The sequence below is a fragment of the Ovis aries genome, chromosome 2 (assembly GCF_016772045.2).
Source record: "Ovis aries strain OAR_USU_Benz2616 breed Rambouillet chromosome 2, ARS-UI_Ramb_v3.0, whole genome shotgun sequence".
Classification (NCBI taxonomy): domain Eukaryota; kingdom Metazoa; phylum Chordata; class Mammalia; order Artiodactyla; family Bovidae; genus Ovis; species Ovis aries.
In genome coordinates, this window is record NC_056055.1 from 121,992,973 (window position 1) to 122,018,198 (window position 25,226).

The following is a 25,226-nucleotide window of genomic DNA, read 5'->3' on the forward strand; positions in this document are numbered from 1 at the left end:
AATTTATTCTGTTTTTGAATATTATATGATATATAACCCACCTTGAGAATATAATGAAAACTACAAACTCTTTCTCCTGTACAAAACCAACTAATCTATATTCATAAGATAAATGTCATAGAGGCTCACATTTTGCATATAGCTGTGTGAGTTTCAAGTAACCTCCCTTTTTGATGGATCCAGTAAGAGTTTTGGATCTCAGTTATGAAACTTGCTAATTAATTCAAATGACAACTTTTCTTCTAGAATGAAGTAAATTATATGTATATATTTTTCATCTACCTCAGATACCTTTATAAGTACCTACAGACTTAAAAAATGAGAAACACAAACGGCCTATAAGATCATTTTCATCAACTAGAGCACAATGCTGCATGAAAAACTGCTCTGGGAAAAACTACAAAGCAGTAGAATCTGCAATTGGTGATTTTCTGTCTTCTCTCCCTTTTCCTTTCACTGTTTCTATACCTACACCTGCACCTGCCTAATCCTCACCCTTCTCTAAACCAAACACTCAGCAGTTACTTTCTGGCCGCAGATGGTCAAGTTCAGTTCAGTTCAGTTGCTCAGTCGTGTCTGACTCTTTGCGACCCCATGAATCGCAGCACTCCAGGCCTCCCTGTTCATCACCATCTCCCGGGGTTCATTCAGACTCACGTCCATGGAGTCAGTGATGCCATTCAGCCATCTTATCCTCGGTCATCCCCTTCTCCTCCTGCCCCCAATCCCTCCCAGCAGCAGAGTCTTTTCCAATGAGTCAACTCTCTTCATGAGGTGACCAAAGTACTGGAGTTTCAGCTTTAGCATCATTCCTTCCAAAGAAATCCCAGGGTTGATCTCCTTCAGAATGCACTGGTTGGATCTCATTGCAGTCCAAGGGACTCTCAAGAGTCTTCTCCAACACCACAGTTTAAAAGCATCAATTCTTCGGCGCTCAGCCTTCTTCACTGTCCAACTCTCACATCCATACATGACCACTGGAAAAACCATAGCCTTGACTAGATGGAGCTTTGTTGGCAAAGTAATGTCTCTGCTTTTGAATATACTATCTAGGTTGGTCATAACTTTTCTTCCAAGGAGTAAGTGTCTTTTAATTTCATGGCTGCAGTCACCATCTGCAGTGATTTTGGAGCCCCCCAAAATAAAGTCTGACACTCTTTTCACTGTTTCCCCATCTATTTCCCATGAAGTGATGGGATGCCATGATCTTCGTTTTCTGAATGTTGAGCTTTAAGCCAACTTTTTCACTCTCCTCTTTCACTTTCATCAAGAGGATTTTTAGCTCCTCTTCACTTTCTGCCATAAGGGTGGTGTCATCTGCATATCTGAGGTTATTGATATTTCTCCCGGCAATCTTGATTCCAGCTTGTTTCTTCCAGTCCAGAGTTTCTCATGATGTACTCTGCATATAAGTTAAATAAGCAGGGTGACAATATACAGCCTTGACATACTCCTTTTCCTATTTGGAACCAGTCTGTTGTTCCATATCCAGTTTTAACTGTTGCTTCCGGACCTGCATACAGATTTCTCAAGAGGCAGGTCAGGTGGTCTGGTATTCCCATCTCTTTCAGAATTTTCCACCGTTTATTGTGATCCACACAGTCAAAGGCTTTGGCATAGTCAATAAAGCAGAAATAGATGTTTTTCTGGAACTCTCTTGCTTTTTCCATGATCCAGTGGATGTTTGCAATTTGATCTCTGGTTCCTCTGCCTTTTCTAAAACCAGCTTGAACATCAGGAAGTTCACGGTTCACGTATTGCTGAAGCCTGGCTTGGAGAATTTTGAGCATTACTTTACTAGCATGTGAGATGAGTGCAATTGTGTGGGAGTTTGAGCATTCTTCAAGAGAAGCATGGAAAAAATCTTGAAGAAAATTTTTTTCTTCTTTAGGAAACCTCAATATTTACTCTTAAAGCCTTCAAATGATTGGAAGGCTTTATCACATACATTATCAAGGGTCATCTGCTTTACTTAAAATTGACTGATGGTAGATGTTAATCACATCTACAAAATAGCTTCACAGCAACATCTAGATTAGCTGTGTTTAGTTGTTTGATTGATCAAACAACTGGGCACCATAGCCTAGCCAAGTTAACACATAAAATAACCATAATAACTACTTAGGGGGATTCATATGTATTTGCTCTTTTTTCTCCATAATGATTTAGATTTTTATATTTGGAAAGTTCTTCAAAAATTCCTTCTGGAATGATAACTGGAACTATAGTGAATCTGCTAGTTATATTGACAAGAACTGACATCTTAATGCCATCCAACCATGAGCATGGTACATATTCTCTAGTTATTCAGGACTTTCTCTAGAAGGATGATAGGGGCAGTCTGGTGTGGTTTAAATGTATGTTGAGGATATATTTAAAGGAAATATAATACATATTATTATAATATGAAAATATTTTTATTATAAATGGGGGACATTAAAGAGATATGACATGATACAAAGCTTCCACATTTTAAGAAAAAGGAACATACCCATAGGACCTTCCCAAATTGCTCTTCCTTTTATCAAATTAAAATATGTTCTCACTGCAATGTATTTTATTTGGGGAAATTTCTGTTCACACCAGAATTTAATCTGGTCAGAGGATAGCTGTGGTTTAACTCAGTGACTGTGCCATTATTGCTATTAAGGGTGCTAGTCTTAAACAGCATGATCTTCAGTTTTGCAAGCATCCATGATATGCCAGGCCCTATGTTAGAGGTTAAAGGTGAGCAAGACAAGACCCAGGGTCTGGACAACATCAGCTCCACTTCAGCACAGTGTAAGGCAGCACTGACTAAAGAACCTATTAACTCTTAATCTGTACTGCTGGCTGTCACTCCATTCTTCATCTTGTCCCAAGATCAGGACCGATGCTTTAACTAGGATGTTTTCTAAAATGATCAAAGCTGATGAGTCAGATACATTCTGACATATATTTATGAGTCAGACTTCTATAATTCTGACTCTGCATATATTTATTACATTTAAGAAACCCTGGATTATAGATTAGAAGAAAAAACCCTGAAATAAGGGATAATCTAATGAATTCTACTTGGCTCACAATTGTATGTGCAGTAAGAAATATTTTCTTACTGCTCTGATGTAACTTTGACATTTTAAATTTTAACAGAAAGATTTCCTTGCATCTAAATCCACCCAAACTATCATGGTTGTGTAACAGAAATTGTTCTTTTTTTTTTTTAAGCTAAAAAGAATATGCTTAAAGAAAGTGATATCACTAGGAATAAAGCTTTGAAGAATGTTTGGGCTCATTAATTTGAATAGGAAATTCTTCAAATGAGATATAAACAAGGTTTAAGGTCTAAAGCAAACTGGCAGGGGTGAAGTCCATAAAATAATTTTCCTAAATATTGTTTAATATTTTAATTAATTGAATTCTTCACATGAATTAACTTCATTAATTATACAGTTAAAAAGGATTTCCCATACTGTGTTCCATGTTATCAGTTCAAAGATTATTAGAATTCTTACTAAGTCTTTTGATAATAAAATTAATATTTTTCCATATTTAATGAAGCAGATTCATCCTACCTCTTTCAAAATAAATATACCAAATCAAAGAGCTTATATTAGAGTTTTTGTGAAAGTTAGACATGCTTCAAAAATTCACTAATTGTGTAAATTTTCAGATTAACCCCGAAAGCTCACAGTTCACAAAATTCTCAACTGTCACAAGTCTAGTACCATAAGAGATTATGTATTTAAGGCTACAAAAATCTCAATTTTCTCACTTTATAGTACCATACAGACCATAAAAGACTACATATTCAAACCTTTCAATGTTGCATGTAGTTTCTGATGCTAGAAGCCAGAATAAGATAAATAAATTTAGTTTATGGGATCCAAACTTAGAAGCAGGAGATTCCAGCTCAGTGTGTCCTCAGAGGGTTTCATTAAGTGTAGCTATGATGTAGGTCTTGAAATAGCATGTGCTCTTTAAAAAAAAGTTAGATTTTTTACACTGAGACAACACCCTGCTCCTAATTACTCAAAACCATTAAATCATTTTTCCCACACACTGGTCCTTTTTTCTTCCACACATAGTTGCATAATTTTATTATCATGTGAGGGAAATAGTCTGTAAATGCAATATGTACTCTTTTCTATCTGGAGAGCTCTCACAGTGTATCAATTCCAATTTGAATAACTCTTTGGAATTAACATTTGTGGTAAAAAAAAAAAAAACACACAAAGATCAGGGGCTTCCCTGGCAGTCCAGGGGTTAAGACACTGTATTTCCAATGTAGGGGGCACAGATTCAATCGCTGGTTGGGGAACTAAGATCCTTCAAGGCACATAGTGTGGCCAATAAATAAAACAAAGATCATTGTGTATCATATTACTTTATTGATATAAAATTGTAATAAAAATTAATGAAGGAATATTTATTTGAATGCATTAATTAACTTACTATTGATGTTTATTATGCCTCCTGTTCTCTACTCTTCATTACATATGCATCATTATAGCACCTGAATATAAAAACAAAGCACTAATTGTTCTTATTTGTGGGCCTATAGTTCCTAGAGTCTGTATTTTAGTAGCTCTTTTTTTTTTTTTAATTGAGTCCTTTACCTCCAAACAAGTTGATTTCTTTGCTAGTACTTCTGATATCAACTGGTGTAAGTTTAAGGGAAGGTCAACACATTATTTAAGATAAGATTAAATTGTATCTGAGTTTCTTTTATGGAGCAGAGAATACTTTTCCCTCAGATACCCATATGCCTAAGTCTGTCTCCTCCCTGTAGCCTTTGCTTAGATAAAAGCTGTTCTTTGGGGCTTAAGCTAATCACTATTTAAAATAAACCTACAACTATACCTACACCCCTTCCCCAGTGGCTCAGATGGTAAAGAATCTGCCTGCAATACAAAAGACTGGGATTCAGTCCCTCGGTCTGGAAGATCCCCTGGAGGAGGGCATGGCAACTCACTCCAGTATTTTTGCCTGAAGAATCCCATGGGCACGAGCCTGTGGGCTACAATCCATGGGTTCCCAAAGAGTTGGACAGGAGTGAGTGACTGACGCTACAACACTGCATACCACTACAACCCTATTGTTCATCTTTACCTATTTTAGCATGTCCTTGCTTTTTTACTATAAAGTCAATCACCTGACAACAAACCATCTATTAGAATTTACATATTTTCTGTTATTATTGATGTTCTGTCCATGACACTAACCCCTAAGCTCTATAAGTACGGTACTTCTCTTTTTTTTCCCACTGATACCTAGCACCTAGATAAGTGTCTACATTAGTAGGTGCTTAAAAACTGTTTAATAAACGATTAAATGAATGAATGTTTCTTTCTACCAGTCTCCAAAGAAAACTTGATAGTGACTCTGTGATTTTGTGTGCAGTACACAACAGATATCAGAACTGAAATTCTGAAGACGTTAGTCACTACATATTGCCAAAGAGAAAATATTCAGAAACTAATTACTGTCTTATTATTCTTAGGTCAACCTAATATTTACCCCTTTACTGTCATTATAAAGAAAGATAAATTAGTAAAGATGCTTTCATTAATGTATTTAGTGTTCAGGTTTCACTGAATTCCAAGGCATGACCTTTCAAACTGGGGTAAATGAGAAGGCTGCTCAGTGTTTTAACACAGAATGTTGAAGCATTTCCCTAAATGGCCAAACAATGGTTGAAATTGGCAGAATTTCTTGTTGAAACTGGCAGACTTGCCCACTGTTGCCTCCCAACAAAAGTCTTCCTCCATTACTTGTTGCCTTTTTGGACAATAGCACTAAAATGTCTATAGAAGGAGAAAAAGAACACTTAGTGGTGAAATTGAAAGAAAGTAAATTAAGCTTATAAAAACACATATAGGGTAGAATACAAACCCTGTCTGAGTGTAAAAAAAATTATACATCTCTGTAATAATTAATGAGTTACATATTTCTATGTCTGTAATTTCTCAAGCGTTTAAGTATTGATTTATAAATATTTAAAGATAATTCTAAAAAAAGTGGCAAGTGTCAATGCCCTTTCATCATTGTATAGTTCTGCAAGTTTTCTAAACTTAAAGCTAAAGGACTATTTTATAAATTAAAATATATAATTGTCACTAAATAAAATCATGATTTGTTTGAAAGCTCATGATAAATTTTCACAAACTATATCTTCCTAAAGTCATAAATTTTAACGATTCTTTTCTATTTAGATTCTCCAAGGGTTTATGTCCATAGTATTCAGAAAAAAAAAATGTATGTGTATATATACACATTTTTTAAATTAATTTATTTATTTTTTAAATTTTTTATTTTTACTTTATTTTACTTTACAATACTGTATTGGATCATTTATTTTTCTGTTTTTTATTTTTTACTTTATTTTACTTTTACAATACTGTATTGGTTTTGCCATACATACACTTTTTAAATGAATGTGTCAAGGCTGTGACTTCCCTGGTGGTTCAGGTGGTAAAGAATCTGCCTATGATGCAGGAGGCCTGAGTTCGATCCCTAGGGCAGGAAGATCCTCTGGAGAAGGAAATGGCAACCTACTCCAGTATTCTTGCCTGAGAAATTCTGTGAATAGAGGAGCCTGGTAGGTTACAGTTCATGGGGTCACAAAGAGTCAGATATGACTGAACGACTAACATTATTTACACTTGTCAAGGCTGTAATTTTACTGTTCTTCAGCATATCTTGTATGACTGGATTTTAAATCACATACTAGTTTGTATTAAACAACTCTATGTACTCAATGGAGTATTGCTCAAAACATAAAAGTAAGCTATGAAATGGGTTCTTTAAGTCCTTTTGAACTTTCTAACTTTTGTTGTTGTTCAGTCACTCAGTCATGTCTGACTCTTTGTGACCCCAGGGACTGCAGCTTTCTAGACTTCCCCGTCCTTCACTATTTCCCGGAGTTTGCTTAAGCTCACGGCTGTTGAGTCAATGATGCCATCCAGCTGTCTCATCCTCTGTTGTCCCCTTCTCCTGCCTTCAGTCTTTCCCAGCATCAAGGTCTTTTCCAGTGAGTCAGCCCTTCGCATTAGGTAGCCAAAGTATTGGAGCTTCAACACCAATCCTTCCAATGAGTGTTGTGTTAGTAGCTCTGTTGTGTCCAACTCTTTGTGACCCCATGGACTATAGCCCGCTAGGCTCCTCTGTCCGTGGGATTCTCCAGGCAAAAATACTGGAGTGGGTGGCCATTCCCTTCACCAGCAACTCTTCCCAACTCAGAGACTGAACCCAAGTCTTCTGCATTGCAAGCAGATTCTTTACCATCTAAGCCACCAGGAAAGCCTCTTCCAATGAATATTCACGGTTGATCTCCTTTAGGGTTGACTTGTTTGATCTCCTTGTTGTCCAAGGGACTCTCAAGACTCTTCTCCAGCACCATGGTTGGAAGGCATCAGTTCTTCAGTGTTCCACCTTTTTTACTGTCCAGCTGTCATATCCATACATGACTACTGGAAAAACCATAGCTTTGACTATATGGATCTTCATCAGCAAAGTAATTTCTCTGCTTTTTAAAATGCTGTGTAGGTTTGTCATAGCTTCTCTTCCAAGGAGCAAGCATCTTTCTGGCTTTAATGTGGTGTTATCAAAGGGATTTCCCAGGTGGTGCAGAGGTAAAGAATCTGCTTGCCAATGTAGGATGCACAAGAGACTTGGGTTCCAACCCTCAGTCAGGAGGATCCTCTGGAGAAGAAAATGGCAACTCCTGTTTTCTTGCCTGGGAAGTCCTATGGACAGAGGAACCTGGTGAGCTACAGTCCATGGGGTTGCAAAGAGGCAGTCACAACTGAGCATGCAAACACCAACTTATAATAAAGTTACTATTATAAAACATAAATAATAATAATGGCCTAACAAAAATTGTATTTTGTTTTAGAATTAGTCTATATTCATTCTGATATGTTTACATATATATATATGTGTATATATGTTTACATATATATGATATGTTTATATATAATGTGGTCTCCTGCATGACAGGCAGATTCTTTACCGTCTCAGCAACCAGGGAAGCTCCATATATTCTGTGACAATCCAATATTTTACAATATTTTTTCTTTTTCCCAAGTAGCTTAGAATAAACAATGATAATAATAAAAGCTGAAACCAAAAATAATTTTAAAAGACCAAAGTGTGACAATTTTACTAATCAAGAAGGGGTTATGAAATGGTAGAAAGGGCAGTTAAACTTTACATAGTAATAGAATAATAGAATTTTCAGTTCAGGTACTTGGCACATAAAATTGGAGTGCAAAAATAACTGATTTCTCACAGTGAGCAGAGACACCACACTTTCTCAAGTTAGAATCATGCCCTACAATGAAAAATGGGTCCTCCCAGTAGTCCTGTTCAGCAAAAGGCAATGCCAAAATATTTGTTTACTCTCATTTAGATGCAGCAGAGGTACCATGTATTCCTGAGACCTTTTGCTAATAAAGTGCTGCTTGTAGAAGGAAAAAGCTGTTTTGAAGCCTGAATAGCTGTCTAATACTAAATTAAGTCTAAAAAAAATTGCTGTCAACTTAAAATAATTTCTCCAATTATTATAACCGACTCTTTATTGCATATTGGATTTAAGGATACAGGCCAAAAATTCATTATCAGTTTTAGCAGTTTTTCAGCTCTTACATATGCTGGATCTCATTGACTCTGCTAAGTGTCTCTTTTCTAGAGGCAGAGCTTGCTAACCTACAGCATGGAATATGACTGTAAATCAGTTTGGTAATCCATGATGTTGCCCACAAGCAAATGTTATTCGCAATTCTTTATTTTTATTTTAATTCCTCTTACTAGGTCCTCACCTCACTTGTTTCTAAAGGAGTGGATGTGCTCTCCTTGTTTACATGGATCATAGTTTTTAATTGTATATATTTAAACATATAGTTTAAAAAGTACACAAACCCTAAACTTTTCTTCCTTGAAGTAAAACCACTTTTTGCTTATATGTTTTTGAGGAAAGGACTATTTTTGGTTAGGGAGTCCAGGGAAAGGAAAGATTGTTTTATTGCTTTCAAGCTGGGTATGGATGAGCGGCATTTCTCATCATGACCAAGAACATAGATTAATAATGCCTAGAATTATACTTCCAAATTTCCATTTCCTTTAATTCAAAAATCCCATCAAATACATATTTTCTTTAAAAATAGGAGGTAAGGGAATAATTCCATTCAGATGTATGTGTGCTTTTTAAAAAAAAAGACTTTATTTTTCAGAGCTGTTTTAGATTCCTATAAAAGCTGAGTAGAAGGTAAAAGATTTTCAAACTAACCCTCTTCCTACCCCCTCCTCTACTACTCATATCCCCCATGAAAGTTGTACATTTGTTAGAATTAACCTATATTGACAGATCATACCCACTCAAAATCCTGTGCTCTGTTACAGCCTAGAGAGGTGGGATGGGGTAGGAGGTGGGAGGGACATTCAAAAAGGAAGGGACGTTTGTATACCTACTGGTGATTCATGTTGATGTATGGCAGAAAATAGAACAATATTTTAAAATAATTATCCTCCAATCAGAAATAAATAATTAAAAAATACTGTATGATTCACTGTTGGTGTTATGTATTCTATGAATTATAATAAATATATCATGACATGTATTATGTGTTTTTAAAAATAATCTTTTAACTGTTTTAAATCATTCATGGTGCTTACAAGTCTCTGAAAGAGGTCATGTCTCTCTTTCTACTGTTGTAAAATTACTTAAACATAAAGTTATCCTAGAAGGCACTGCAGTTTGTGTCTTCATGTAATTCCTCATTTTGGAAACCACTTGATTGCCTTTGTACCTATTGGCTGAATTTAACTAATATATTTCTTCAAGTTTCTGATTTCCTCTTAATAAATACACTTAGGTTTGTGTATTTGTTCTTTTAACTTCATTGTTGTGCTTCACCATGACAACAGTACATCAAGAAGGTTTATCCAACATTCTTATGTAATACATTTATTTACTGTGTTTCTAAGGTTTAGTTGATTTTTATTTCATTGCCTAAACACTTCAGTCAGTGGTGCTGCTCGCACAAGATTAACTTTCTTTTGCATTTTCTCTAGATATCTTTATCATTTTAATTAGGGCTTTATAATATTTTCTTTGTATTTTTTGGTACTGCAGATGCTGATATTTTCAGAGGAAGTGGAATACCATGTTGACATATACATTATATTTTATGAATATATGCAATATGTTTACTAACCAAATGATCTCATCAATATATTAACTGGTTCAGTTCAGTTCAGTTGCTCAGTTGTGTCCAACTCTTTGCAACCCCATGAATTGCAGCACGCCAGGCCTCCCTGTCCATCACCATCTCCCAGAGTTCACTCAAACTCATATCCATTGAGTTGGTGATGCCATCCAGCCATCTCATCCTTTGTCGTCACTGGTAGTCAGAAGTAATTGTTGACATTTTTATTTTCTACTAAAGCTTATCACCAAAAGGATGGAAATATTCTTTCACAGCATTTTCAGTTGGGGTTAAAAATGAAACGTCTAGAACCATGCAGAAAAAAAAAAAAAAAAACAATGGTCATGTCTATTTCTAGAGGCATTTTCTAGCAAGTTGGGAAAGTACTCAAAATAAACTTCAACTTTGAACCTTGTGAATTCCATATGAATGCCAGTAAAGTCTGAGACTGACAAGACTTTTTGTTATTTTTTCCAAAAAATAGCTAGTAGAAAATCCAGATTCTAACTATATGCAGAGTGTCTGTTTATGCAAAACTACACATCTCTTTAATATGATCACTATCCTAATGACAATATATGCTAGACCATTTATAATATATTATAAATTATTAAAGTATGTGAGGGTATAAAAATTTATAAACTAATTCAAATGTTTTTATTTATATAAAAGATTTTATTAGAGATTGCATTTAACATAAGCTTCTTATACTTTCAGGTTTTCATGCAAGGATCCCTAGTGACTTCATGAAAATCCTTTACAATAATTCAGAAATTATTGTTGGAAGTAGCAGCAAATTGATGATTCATATGAATAAGTTTATTTTTAAAAAAACCCTCTCAATATAAATTAATGGAGATAAAAATTTGCAAATGCAAATTTGACATGTTAAAGTACTATAAGTTCAAACAAGTAAGTAAGTAAGTGTTAGTTGCCCAGTCATGACTGACTCTTTGTGACCCCATAGACTGCAGCCCACCAGGCTCTTCTGTCCATGAGATCTTCCAGGCAAGGATACTGCAGTGGGTTGCCATTTCCTTCTCCAATGGATCTTCCCGACCCAGGGATCAAACCCAGGTCTCCTGCACTGCAGGCAGATTCTTTACTGACTGAGCTACAAGGGAAGCCCAAATAGTACTTTAAAGTACTTAAAGAAGTACTTTAAAGAAATTCAAATAGTACTGTGTAAATGCAAATCAAGCTACATCTTGCCTTAAACATTATTTTGAGTCTGAAAAGAGACATGTAAACTACATTTATATATGTTAACTCTTGGTTTAGCAGTGGATGAATCTCATTTGTTAGTGATACCCTATATTTAAGGAGCACTAAATCTCATTACTGACATAGTCTAGCCTCTAGCTTCCTCTGACAAGATCTGTGTCACTCTTTCCCCCTCATTCACTTCAGTTTGATCATGTTGGTTTTTTTTATATGGTTTGAACCAGTAATGTCATTCCATTTTCAGAATCATTGACCAAGCCACCCTTTCCTCCAGGAACTTCTTTTCTCCTGAACATTTGAGGACATCCACTTCTTTCTAGTGCTAAGATCTGGAACAACAGGCCCCATCCTCCATATCTGTGTGGCTTAAAATCCTCATTCTTAACAAATGAGGTCCAAGAACAAAGTTCTTGATTACTTTCAGGTTAAAATGGTGGCAACCTAAATTACCTGAAACAATACCTTCCAACTTCCCATTAAAATGAAACATTTAAAATAGATGTTTGTGATTTTAAGAAAGCACACTAGCATATAACCTTAAGTTATGTAAAATCCCACTACCCACTAATATTATTACCGAATTCACAAGAATGTTCTCTTGTCATCTAGGGTCCTACGATGATACACCAACCACTTGTGCTATCACCAGTCAAAACTATGGATGGCCCTACCTTCAGGTATGGCAGATGAATATATTACAGAAGGACACTCATGACTTAATGAAATTAACATGTTAGATTTACAGTGAAGTTGAGGACAATATGAATGTGTTAACAATCATATGAAAGATTTCACAGAAGGATACATAATATAACTCCAAATAACTTCTGAATAAAGGAAAACTTTGAAAGGCAATCTAACAAACTACTGATAAAGATGGACTTTTGGGCATCTGTCAAACTTACAAAGTCATTTCCTTGGGACCTTTGGGTATGAACTTATCCCACATGTTTTTTGCTCCCTTGGCCAGAGGACTAGGAATGTTAAATTAATACAAGTGGCTCTTATAAGATTTGTTAATATCCTTAATTTGCTAGTATTAGCCACAAACATCACACAAAAACACAAACACACAAATATATAACATCTATGGTTAATCTTGTTTTAACTATAAATATATATATATATAATAGGAGAGGCAACAGCGACTTCTCCAGTACTCTTGCCTGGAAAATCCCATGGATGGAGGAGCCTGGTGGGCTGCAGTCCATGGGGTCGCTAGGAGTTGGACAGGACTGAGCGACTTCACTTTCACTTTTCACTTTCATGCATTGGAGAAGGAAATGGCAACCAACTCCAGTGTTCTTGCCTGGAGAATCTCAGGGATGGGGGACCCTGGTGGGCTGCCATCTCTGGGGTCGCACAGAGTCGGACACGACTGAAGCGACTTAGCATCAGCAGCAGCATATATATATAACAAATTATGTTTCATGTATAAAGTAATAGGGCTAAGTTGCTCTTTTGAACTAAATTCCTTTCCTCTGTAAAGTTCTTTGTTTTCTGATTCACATAGTCACTGTTGTGTTCTTACAAATGGCTATAAACCTTTCCCATAATTGGAACGTAAAGGGTATCATTTATAAATAAGGGAACAGGAAAATGGTGGTTAGCTGAATTAAAGATTTAAGTTGCTCTAGCTACTATTTTTAGAACTCCCTGGCAAAGCAGCTTAAACTTCAATCGTAGGCATTAATTTCAACTTTCCGGGGCACTGGTGCTTCCAAAAAGATTACTGTTGAAGACAGATATCTCTTCTTATTTATATTTAGAACTGTAGTTCCATACCAGATAAAATATTAATTATGTGATTATTATTATACTTCACATCCTCCTTCCTGACAAAATTAAAGTAGCTTTCCTGTCCTCACTTATTTTTAGACTGTGAAGTATTTAAGAATTCAGTAATGCATCATCTCAATAAACTATAATAGCATTAATGAAAAATAAAGGCTAGTGAATTATTTTATCTTAAATTCAAAGCCGAGTGAACTAATTCCTTATTCTAACTTTAAATTCCCACGTCATTTTGTTGGACCCAAAATAGACCCTCTATAATTGTTCTTTGTCCTACAGCATGTCTTTGGGAACTCATCATTGTTGTTCTATCCTTTTATGTGTCAGCTTCCTTTGCACATTGAATCTCATATGACTCACTGTTCCTTAGAGCGTGGTGTGAATGCTTGAAATGCCTACTTATAACTGACAGTTGAATTTTTCGTCCTGAACTTTTTTATGTGAAGTGGTGCCAGATAAATTTTTTAAAGCCCCAATTTTGGTTATTGAAGTCATGTAAGAGCATAAAATGAAAGAAGATTCACTTACTGGGCCAAAACTGACTTTAACTTCCGCTATCTGTGAGTACCAGTCATCCTCATATGGAAGTTAAGAGGATTACCCATACTTTTCTGTCTTTCCAACTTATAAATTCTGACATATATTGGCTAGTTTCAAATGACTTGAAAATTAAAGATCTGAATTTAAACTGCATTCTCTTCATTAAATTGATCTCTGACTTGCAGTGTATTGATGAGATTTTTTTGTGAGACACCAATAGCCCTGATGGTAATTTTAAGTTTAAAGTGGATATGTATTTAAATTCTAGCAAGAAAGAGTTTGAAAAAATTATCTCTGGAAAGATTAAAAAATATAACTGAGAACCAGTTTGCTATCATATTAGTTTGATTCACATGCAGTTTAACTTTAACCTAATACAAGAAGCCCAGAAATGAGACTTAAGAAAGAAAACTCCTAGTCTTAGCTCATCTGCCTCTGCTGTGGGATATGAGGCAAATTACCAAACATTCCTGAATTCCCACCTTCTAAATCTATAATATGAGCAGGTTATACTATGAGACATCCAGGTCCATTTCAGCTCTGAAATTCTGGGTCCTCTAACTGTAATCACTCTGAATTAAAGACAGGAGCTGGAAATAAAATATCATTTTTATTCAATTCTTCTAGCTCCAAATATTGTTTCATTTCTTTATTTACATAATCATTCAGTAGACTCTGAAACTTGACAAATAGGTAAAAGGTAAGAAAGAGGAAAAAAACAGGGAGAATGTCTCTGGCTAGGCTGAATTTTGGCAACAGAAGGATCCATTTCTATTAATCACTAAAATTATATATTCTTACTGAAAATTCTCTTTGACTGCATGGTAGTGAAAATATTAACTTTTAAGTTTATAATAATTTAATAGATCCATCTTCACATTTAAATCTTAAAGCAATTGAAACTGAATCTCACATACAAATTTTTTTTCCCAAAACTGATAGACAGATGTAGCAATGTTTTTTTAATCAAATAATGCATCCATTCTATTACTGATTTAAAACATAACTAAAATTATTCTATTTGCTAAGTGATATTAACAAACTGGTTTGGATTCTAGGGTCTATTTGTCTTATCATTGCTGTTTGTTTAACTGACCTTTAAAATTATTCATTACCTTGACTGCATTACATTTATACATCATTTGGAAAAAAATTAAGCATCTTTATACATTTTAGTTTTATATACATTAATAAAAATGTCTCTTTAATAGAAATAATTTTATGTCCATGAAATAATTATATACCTTCTTCAAAATGGCTCTTCAGGCAGGAGTAATGCCTGGTTCTTAACGATCAGAGTGTACTTTTACACAGAACAATGTGAAAGTTTTCTTAGCAAATATTATGAATAGGTCAGAGAATCAAGACAGAGTCAGGTTGATTAGAACAGTGAGAACTAAATTAAGGTAAATTTACAAAAAAAAAAAGAAAAAGATATTGGTATTCCACTAAACTAATGAAACAAATTATAGGACTTTAACTCAAATAAGACACTTTCAGGACCCTGGATTTAATTTTGTATTTATGATCTGGTGGTTTTTTAAGGAGAAAATTTATAAGCACATTAGTTTTCTCTAATCCAAGACCATAGCGTGTAAGTCCCCAAGTTGTCAGTGATTTGGTTACTACATCTTACACAAGGAGCAAAGGAGCCACTGGTGTGTAATTCGAGAGGCTGGCCACTGAGGGCTGGTCTATCGTGGAGCATATCTCCCCTAGCTAAGCTTTTGACTTTGCATGTCACATAAACAGATTGGAGTTTGGTCTCCCTATCTGTAGAATAGGAGATTAAATCTGAGAGAAAGGAAAAAAAAAAAAAAAAGAAAGAGAGAGAGAGAAAGAGCTGCTCAAAATAAAAATAAACTCCAAGATTCTCCTTTATTATAACTCTTCTTGGTCACTTTGGCTCTTGGCTTAATCATCATTTCCAAAGGGTACATTTTACATTCTACTTTGGTCCTTTAATTAGTTATGTCTATCTTTCTTGTCCCTGAGCTACATTAAATAAGCATTTGTAAAGAGCTATTTTAAACCTTTGTGTAGTACACCTTATAGTGCCTGTAAACTCAGTTAAGTGTATTACAAATTGTATTAGAATGTTCCCCTAAAATTATATATTTAGTGAGTAAATTACTCATATAGATCATGCGTAATTGTCTTACCATTCCTTGAAAAATGAATAGCACACTGTCTTATTGCTCAGAGTTAAAAACAGGTAAACTAGGGGACATCATTATTCTAGAAGATGTAATTAATGACCTCTTACAAAGAGTAGGTATAAAAATATATAGCATCTATTTTAAATGTAATTTTTTAAAAAGTTAAAAGATGCAATTTTTTAATAGTTGGAATATCCAAAAAAATAGCAGTTATCTTTCTGTATAATTAGCTGTGTTTCCAATAAAAATCGTTCAAATAAAAATTATGGATTCAACAAAATGAGTTTAGCACAACTGATTAGGAACATTTGCTATATATACTTGTCTTTTATGTTAGCTTACAAATCTCACATGCAAAATAAAGCATGAACCTAAGTATAATACACCTCTTCAATAATTCAGTATTGTTCTTGATCCAGTGACCTGGGGGTCTCATTTTCAGTGTCAAAAAATCTACAAGTATTCTAAGCTGTAAGAGATTTCCATATTGTAATGCATCCTATAAATGGTGGTATTCTTTGAAAATACACTTCTCTGAAACCTCCTTGTTACCTTACTTTTAATCAGACTCTATTTTAGTGCATAAAGCTGTTCTTTTTTTTATTGACCCCTGAAGTAGTTCTTTTTTTGATCTTTATAAAAAATTCCAGACACATAAATTGTTTTGCATGTAGTAGACTTCATTGAATATTTTCATATGAAATATTCAGGAGAGATTCACATATTAGCTATGTAAACAATTTCAGATCAAGTGGTAGACATCGTCATTTATAAAGATCACTTGGTTTTTCCAATATTTTGTCTATTTCCAGCCTCTCTCCATCTTTCTAGATCCTCTCTTTTCCTCTTTATCACTCATTTTCCTGCTTCCTTTATAGGAGTGAAAATAATACACTTTCTAACATTGATTCATGGAGAGGAGATTTTTTTATATATATTTAAGCAACTGCAAACATTCATTGTTATGTATCTGCTCTATCATATGTTATTTTTGATGTATTTTACATACAAAAAATAGTTCCTTCTAGTGAAAAAAATTCCGGTATCAATGTTAATGGTAATTATGTAATGAATTATGATAACAATCTATTCATAATGACAATTATCTAAAAGTAAGTTGTCATTGAAGTTTAATAGGAACTAAATTATATGCAGACTTACCCGATGGCTCAGTGGACAAAGAATCCGCCTGCAATGCGGGAGACACGGGAGAAGAAGCAAGTTCCATCCTTGGATCAGAAATATCTGCTGGAGGAGGGCGTGGCAACCGAAAGAGCCATAGAGTCTGAAACCACTGAGCTACTAAGCACAGCACAGTACATGTTATATGTAGTGTGCATGCGTGCTTTGTCACTTCAATCGTGTTCGACAGTTTATGACCCCATGGGCTGCAGCCCACCAGGCCCCTCTGCCCATGGGATTCTCCAGGCAAGAATAATGGAGTGGGCTGCCATTCCCTTATCCAGGGGATCTTCCCGACCCAGGGATTGAACCCACAGCTCTAAAGTCTCCTGAATTGGCAGGCGGGTTCTTTACCAGTAGCACCAGCTGGGAAGCCCTTTATGTAGTGTAGATACTATAAGCTTTCATACATTATATTAAATTATAATTTGTTTTATTCATTTTTCTGACTACAGTGCTCAGTCTAATAGTTTTCAAATGCAATACATTTTTATTTTTGGTAAGATTGAATTTTTTTGGTTTCATATATCTTACACTTTAGATCAATGATCTACAAACTGGGTTATGAATATATCTAAGGAGTAGGCAGAAAATGCTTGTTGTACAGAAATCAATTTCCAGATCCAAAATTTCTAAGGTCTAAGTTGCCAGCCAGTCACCCTTTTCACTTTTTCTTTCATAGTTTTCCTTTTACTTCTTTACACACACACATACTATTTCACCCTTCTGAGTCTCACTATTAATATTATACAAAGCATTTCTGCAGGACATAACAATCTCAGAGGCCATAAAAAGGAGTACAGAAACAACGGACACATTGATGTTTGCCAAACCTATTTCAAAAGTACACATGGCCTCTACTTTCTTCATCTCATCTGATATATTTCTAATAAAATTTTACTTTGTGTTTAAAAACTATGTATCAAATTTTGTAATGAATTTATTATGTTCTGATCTAGAGTATAAACTCTAGAGGCAAACTCTCAGGGTTCAAACCCTGAATCAAAGAGTTTTTTTAATCACTTGGTTAAGTTAATAAATCTACTTGTGCCTGTTTCCTCATAGGTAAACCTGGGATAAATAGTACCTCATATATATATATATATATATATATATATATATATATATAAATAATGTGATCATAAAGATTGAAAAGGTAAATATTACATTTTTATGTATTATAAATTGGTCATCATCTATTATGTATCATTGGTGTTTCCAGACTTGGTGGTCACTATCTATAAGAACTGATAGAAGTTCTGCAAAAGTGAAAGTCTTAGTCACTCAGTTGTGTCTGACTCTGCAACCCCATGGACTGTAGCCTGCCTGGCTCCTCTTTCTATGGAATTCTCCAGGCAAGAATACTGGAGTGAATAGCCATTCCCTTCTCCAGGGGATCTTCCTGACCCAGGGCTTGAAATCACATCTCTTGCACTGCAAGCGGAATCTTTACCATTGGAGGCACCAGGAAAGCGCAATAGAAGTAGAGGTGGAAATATTTAGTACTTCGATCACAGCTTGGAATTGAGTAAGTCTTGTGCGAGCTACTATCATCATCATCACCATCATTATTATTATTCTAATAAAATTGTAATGGTCAAGCAATTGAGAAAGATTTTTAAACCTTACTCATTCAGACGAGTAAGTTTTTTAATGAAATTTCAACCTAGGTATATGTTTTGTTGCATAAAATAGTTTGGTCAGGGAAGACTTCATTGAAAATTTTCCTAGGAAAAGACTAGGAGAAGTTTGCATAGTAACCATGTGAATCCTTCACAGGAAAAGAAAGATGCTGCGAGATGATAGCTTTTAAGCCTCACTTGCTTACTCAGTGACCTGCTTCTTTCTCCTTCCGTCTTCCTTTCTCCACTCTCCGTCTTTACTCATTCTGTTTCTCTCTTATGACTTTTCCTGGTTCTCCTGTAATGTAGTCGCTTAAAAGAATTGGAACACTAAAAAAATATATTTCAATAGAATAAAATTCTGTAAGCAAAAGGTGGATAGTGGAGTGGATATGATGTCAAGGAGATTAAGAAATTTCCAGCTATAAAGAGAACACTCATTTCTCTACAAGTGATTGTGTGGGTATTAAATTATTCTCGCATTTATATTTCATTGAAAATAATATAACAGTTATAGTTTAATATATCAACATTTAAAATGTGCCAAATATTACACTTTGCAAATGACCTAGTAACTTAAATGGATGAAGTTTTAAAATTACTTTAGAAATAGCATCAATAGGAAAATTAGAACACTTGCACTAGATTGGCATGTTTAATTCATCTTGCATTCCCTCTTGCATGAAAAGTACACTTAAAATAAGTTTACTAATAAATAGGCATTTTACTGTGAAAATGTGATGAATTATAATATCGTACCTTTCATTGTAGCACGGAGTTGTAACCAAAACAACTAACCTCATGTTCTTAACTTGACATAATTACAGGAGGATGTGTTGGATCTGGGATAAGGTGATGAGATACTACATGTATCACATGGAAATGAGCTCTAGATGCTATTAGTAAGAAAATAAATATAAGGCTTTGCAAATAGTGGGTTAGAAGATACCATAAGGGTTTCCCTTTTGTCATTAAGGATAATAAATTATAAGGAGATTAAGAAAGATCCTTTGCAACTGGAGCTTTTGTTTCTACATATAATAATTTATATTTGTAGTTTAGGATTAATAAATAGCTTACATTTATTTATTGATAATGAAGTTTTGTTTTTGATAATGAAGAATATTATGCATTTCCAAGAACAAAAGAGCTTGTCATTAGTTGTGTAAAAACTCTAGTCTTTTTCCAAGATGCAATGATCCATAAAAAAAGCAATCAGTTGAACAGAGTACCTATCTTGAAAGAGGTTTTTATCATATCAGAAAAGCTCATTTAGTGGGATAGATCTATACTTAGAATTAAGAATCAAACCCCTCCACCAAATCTCAGCAGAGTTCATTAGACTCCAGATTAATTGTAATAGTCATTAGGGTGTGGATTTCCCCTCTGTAAGAAAACCCCAAATTAAAAAAAAAAAAAAAGCACCCTTCTCCCCCATTAGAAAACCCTGTTTCTTTTCTTAAGATACTTTATTATTGTTTCATTTTGTCTCCTATCCTATCTTCCAAGTCCTCCTTAATCTTCTTTTCAAAGCAAGTTAATTATCTTTTTATGGAATAGATTGGTTTTGATAAAATTTTCCCTCTTCCCAAATTTTGCAGACCCAAGCATGAAGACATCAAAGTGAAAGTTCCAATCAGCCTATGCCACAGTTCATTTATACCTGTCAGGATTATAATTTTGCTAGTTTTTAACTTCAAGCCAGTTTTTCCTAAATTGCCCATTTTTATAACTTTCCTAGATTATCTAATTTTCTGTCTGTATTAACCCATCAGTCACAATATACTTAAAAATGGCCAGATGGACAAGTCTTGGGTTTCCCTGGTGGTTCAGCAGTGATGAATCTGCCTGTAATGCAGGAGACCTCGGTTCAATCCCTGGATCAGGAAGATCCACTGGAGGAGGGCATGGTAATCCACTCTTGTACTTTTGCCTAGAAAATTCCGTGGACAGAGGAGCCTGACAAGGCGGCAGATCATAGGGCCTCATAGAGTCGGACATGATTGAAGTGACTCAGCAGCAGCAACAGGCAAGCCTTTCCACTGTGTGGTGTGTTTGCTTAATGTAAAGTCTTGCTAATATATTTAATGTGATATTATCTATATGTCTACTAGTTATTGAAAGTAAATGAAAACACATTTACATTTATTGACTTCTATTTAAGTGACCTAAAGTAAGGGAGAAATGCCCAGCACCCAGAAAGAATAAAGGGTGCGGCATAGGAGGAAAACAGTCATTTACTGTATTTTACAGGAAGTTCCTGCTGTGACTAAAAGTTCTTTGCTCTCTCAGAGACTAGACATAAGACAAAGGGAAAAGCAACACAGATAACTGGTAGCTTTTACTCTGTTGAGTCTAAATATGTCTGCCAATGAGAAACAGATCCTGGATTTAAAGAAAATGAGTGCTACGATTCAATGAGTCTGGGAAGCAGACCTGGCAACAATAACTCAAGAAACCCTTTAGATGCACTTTTGCTGTTTTAGGCTGTTTTAGAGAAACCAAACCCTCCAGGTGAAAGTTCAACACTCTCTTCAAATGTTTTTCTGTATGACACCGAATATCACTTGAGGTAAGAAATTCCAGTAAACAGCAACTATCAAATGCCAAAGGTAAAAATGACCTCACTGGGCATATCCACATCTTTTAAATCAAATTTGGCTATACTTTTAATTAGATATTAAGCAAGAGACCTGCCTATCTATAAGTAAAAATTATGGCCATGCTGAATTTATTATTCTTTATTATCTCACATATGAATTTGTTTTTCACGTTTACTACTATATAATTAGTAACAAACTAACTTCAAATCATTTGGGATTTCATTTTATACAGTGTGCCTATCTTAGTTACATATTTCTGGAAAAGTTTATTATTCCCCATTTACTATCAATTTTTCCAAAGCCTTTGGACATTAAATAAAGGATCCTGTGACACAAAGACTGCCATATCACTAGAAACAATAATGCATGCATACACATAAAACCACAAAATACTGTAGAATGTAGTTTACTATCAAAAGAGCAAGTTTTCTGAACCATAGCAGACCTTAGCATTTATCTTTCAGCCAAATCATAAATATATTCCTCAACATAATCCTATTAAGATAGTTCCTGTGTTTCCTTTACTGGGGGAAAATGACACTGTATACTTTTATAAATTTTCATATTCTACCTGGTATTTCATAGAATATTTGGTGGAATTGTATGTGGATATATACAAATGTATATACATACATACATGTAGCTTGAAACACATTAGCTGAAATTCAAATGTATTCTGAGGAAAAAAACATGCAATGAAAATAAAGACGAACAAGTGTGTTTGTTTATAAAGATAAATTTAAAAGAATAAGACTAAATTTTTGGTTCAAATTTTCTAGTGCCTAGTTTGAAAAGGTATATACTTGTAGCCAGAACAATTCTCTAACACTCTATTATTAATTCCATCATTCTCTATCACTGTTTTGAAGATTAACTGCATCTTCAAAAATTTTCAGTAGTGAACAGGAGTTATTTTTTTTCCTCTCACAAGTCCCAACTAAATATAATATAATGTGATTTCTATTATCTCTGTTACAGATCTGATGTTTGGAAATCTTTTGGGCCATTTCTGAGCACAGAGCTTTAAGCAGTCCTATTTTCAGTTTTCTAATACATTAGATTTATAGCTTTGTAAGACTCCAGTTTAGTTCAGTTGTGTCCAACTCTTTGTGACCCCATTGACAGCAGCATGCCAGGCCTCCTTGTCCATCACCAACTCCCAGAGATTTCTCAACTCATGTCCATCAGGTCAGTGATGCCATCCAACCATCTCATCCTCTGTCATCCCTTTTTCCTCCTGCCTTCAACTTTCCCAGCAGCAGGGTCTTTTCCAAAGAGTCAGTTCTTCACATCAGGTGGCCAGAGTTTTGAAGTTTCAGCTTCAACATCAGTCCTTCCAATGAATAATTAGAACTGATCTCCTTTAGGATGGGCTGGTTGGATCGCCCTACAGTCCAAAAGACTCTCAAGAGTCTTCTCCAACATCACAGTGCAAAAGCATCAATTCTTCGGCAATCAGCTTTCTTTATAGTCCAACTCTCACATCCATACATGACCACTGGAAAAACCATAGCCTTGATTACATGGAACTTTGTTGATTAGTTAAACTTTGTTGAACTAATGTCTCTGCTTTTTAACACGCTGTCTAGGTTAGTCATAACTTTCCTTCCAAGGAGTAAGCGTCTTTTAATTTCATGGCTGCGATCACTGTCTGCAGTGATTTTGGAGCCCCCAAAAAATGAAGTCAGCCACTGTTTCCATTGTTTCCTCATCTGTTTGCGGTAAAGTGATAGAACCAGATACCATGATCTTAGTTTTCTGAATGCTGAGTTTTAAACCAATGTTTTTCACTCTCCTCTTTCACTTTCATCAAGAGGCCATTGAGTTCCTCTTCACTTTCTGCCATAAGGGTAGTGTCATTTGCATATCTGAGGTTATTGATATTTCTCCTGGCAATCTCGATTCCAGCTTGTGCTTCATCCAGCCCAGCATTTCTCATGATCTAATCTGTATATAAGTTAAATAAGCACGTTGACAATATAAAGCCTTGAAATACTCCTTTCCTGATTTGGAACCAGTCTGTTGTTCCATGTCCAGCTCTAAGTGTTGCTGCCTGACCTGCATATAGGTTTCTCAGGAAGCAGGTAAGGTGGTCTGATATTCCTATCTCTTTAAGAATTTTCCACAGTTTGTTGTGATCTACACAGTCGGAGACTTTGGCATAACTAATAAAGCAGAAATAGATGGTTTTCTAGAATTCTCTTGCTTTGTCTATGATCCAGTGGCTGTTGGCAATTTGATCTCTTCTAAAGAGGCCTTTTCTAAATCTAGCTTGAACATCTGGAAATTCACGGTTCATGTACTGCTGAAGCCGGGCTTGGAGAATTTTGAGCAATACTTTGCTTGCCTGTGAGATGAGTGCAATTTTACAGTAGTTAGAGCATTCTTTGGCAATGCCTTTCTTTGGGATTGGAATGAAAACTAACCTTTTCCAGCCCTGTGGCCACTGCTGAGTTTTCCAAATTTGCTGGCATATTGAGTGCAGCACTTTCACAGCATCATCTTTTAGGATTTAAAATAGCTCACCTGGGATTCCATCACCTTCACTAGTTTGTTTGTAGTATTGCTTCCTAAGGCCCATTTGACTTTTCATTCCAGGATGTCTGGCTCTAGGTGAGTGATCACATCATCGTGATTGTCTGGGTCATGAAGATGCTTTCTGTATAGTTCTTCTGTGTATTCTTGTCACCTCTTAATATCTTCTGCTTCTGTTAGGTCCATACCATTTCTGTCTTTTATTGAGCCAATCTTTGCACGAAATGTTCTCTTCAATTTTCTTGAAGAGATCTCTAGTCTTTCCCATTCTATTGTTTTCCTCTATTTCTTTGCATTGATCACTGAGGAAGGCTTTCTTATCTCTCCTTGCTATTCTCTGTGGGACTGCTGCTGCTGCTAAGTCGCTTCAGTTGTGTCCAACTCTGTGTGACTCCATAGACAGCAGCCCACCAGGCTCCACCGTCCCTGGGATTCTCCAGGCAAGAACACTGGAGTGGGTTGGTATTTCATTCTCCAATGCATGAAAGTGAAAAGTGAAAGTGAAGTCGCTCAGTCGTGTCTGACTCTTTGTGACCCCATGTACTGCAGCCCACCAGGCTCCTTTGTCCATGGGATTGTCCAGGCAAGAGTACTGGAGTGGGTTGCCATTGCCTTCTCCATTTGTAGGACTAGCTGGATCCTTATAGTTTTTTGATACAACTGATTATTTTTAAATGAAAAACTGAGAGGCAGGCAAATAAAAAGGCTGATTAAAAGGAAAAAAATAGTAATCTGATGTCGCAGAGTTAGTACTCATTTTTCTTTAAAACATTTGTGCTGACTATTCTATGAAACTCCAGTACTTTGGCCACCTCATGCGAAGAGTTGACTCATTGGAAAAGTCTCTGATGCTGGGAGGGATTGGGGGCAGGAGTAGAAGGGGACAACAGAGGATGAGATGGCTGGATGGCATCACTGACTTGATGGACGAGAGTCTGAGTGAACTCCGGGAGATGGTGATGGACAGGGAGGCCTGGTATGCTGCGATTCATGGGGTCACAGAGTCAGACACGACTGAGCGACTGAACTGAACTGAACTGAATTCTTTGTATAAATTTAAGTTTTCCTCATATACTTCTGGACAATTTCTTTTATGTTTAACATGGAAATTAACAAAGCATTTTTTGCTATTTATTCCAAGATCATTGCTATTGTTCACAGGTTTGAAAAATCTTCTTTCATGATGCCCTAAAACATGTAGTCACATACTGTTAAATCCGGACTTCAAAAAACTACTCCACTTTGGATTCATGACCTACCCATTGTCCATTAACTGGGATCACCTAACATGCTGATATATCTTAAATTTCAGGGTAGCTGTTGCTACAAAATCTCTCATGCAATTTCAGTGCAAACCTGATCAAATAAATAGTATAATTG

At 35.4% G+C, this 25,226-nt stretch overlaps 1 protein-coding gene across 13 annotated transcripts in view; it reads left to right on the forward strand.

Moving 5' to 3' along the window:
* The window catches only part of CALCRL (calcitonin receptor like receptor), a 126,297-nt gene that overhangs the window by 10,613 nt on the left and 90,458 nt on the right, over nt 1-25,226 (forward strand). For 4 of the 13 annotated variants that reach the window (XM_042243644.1, XM_060409662.1, XM_012131509.4 and 1 more), the window contains exon 2: nt 12,021-12,088. The exons of 5 other annotated variants lie outside the window; for them this stretch is intronic. The gene's annotated coding sequence lies outside the window, so the exon portion shown is untranslated. Of the gene's footprint in view, nt 1-12,020; nt 12,089-18,479; nt 18,615-25,226 lie in introns of all 13 variants that reach the window. 4 more of the 13 variants (XM_042243643.1, XM_060409656.1, XM_042243645.1 and 1 more) reach the window with 2 other exon arrangements.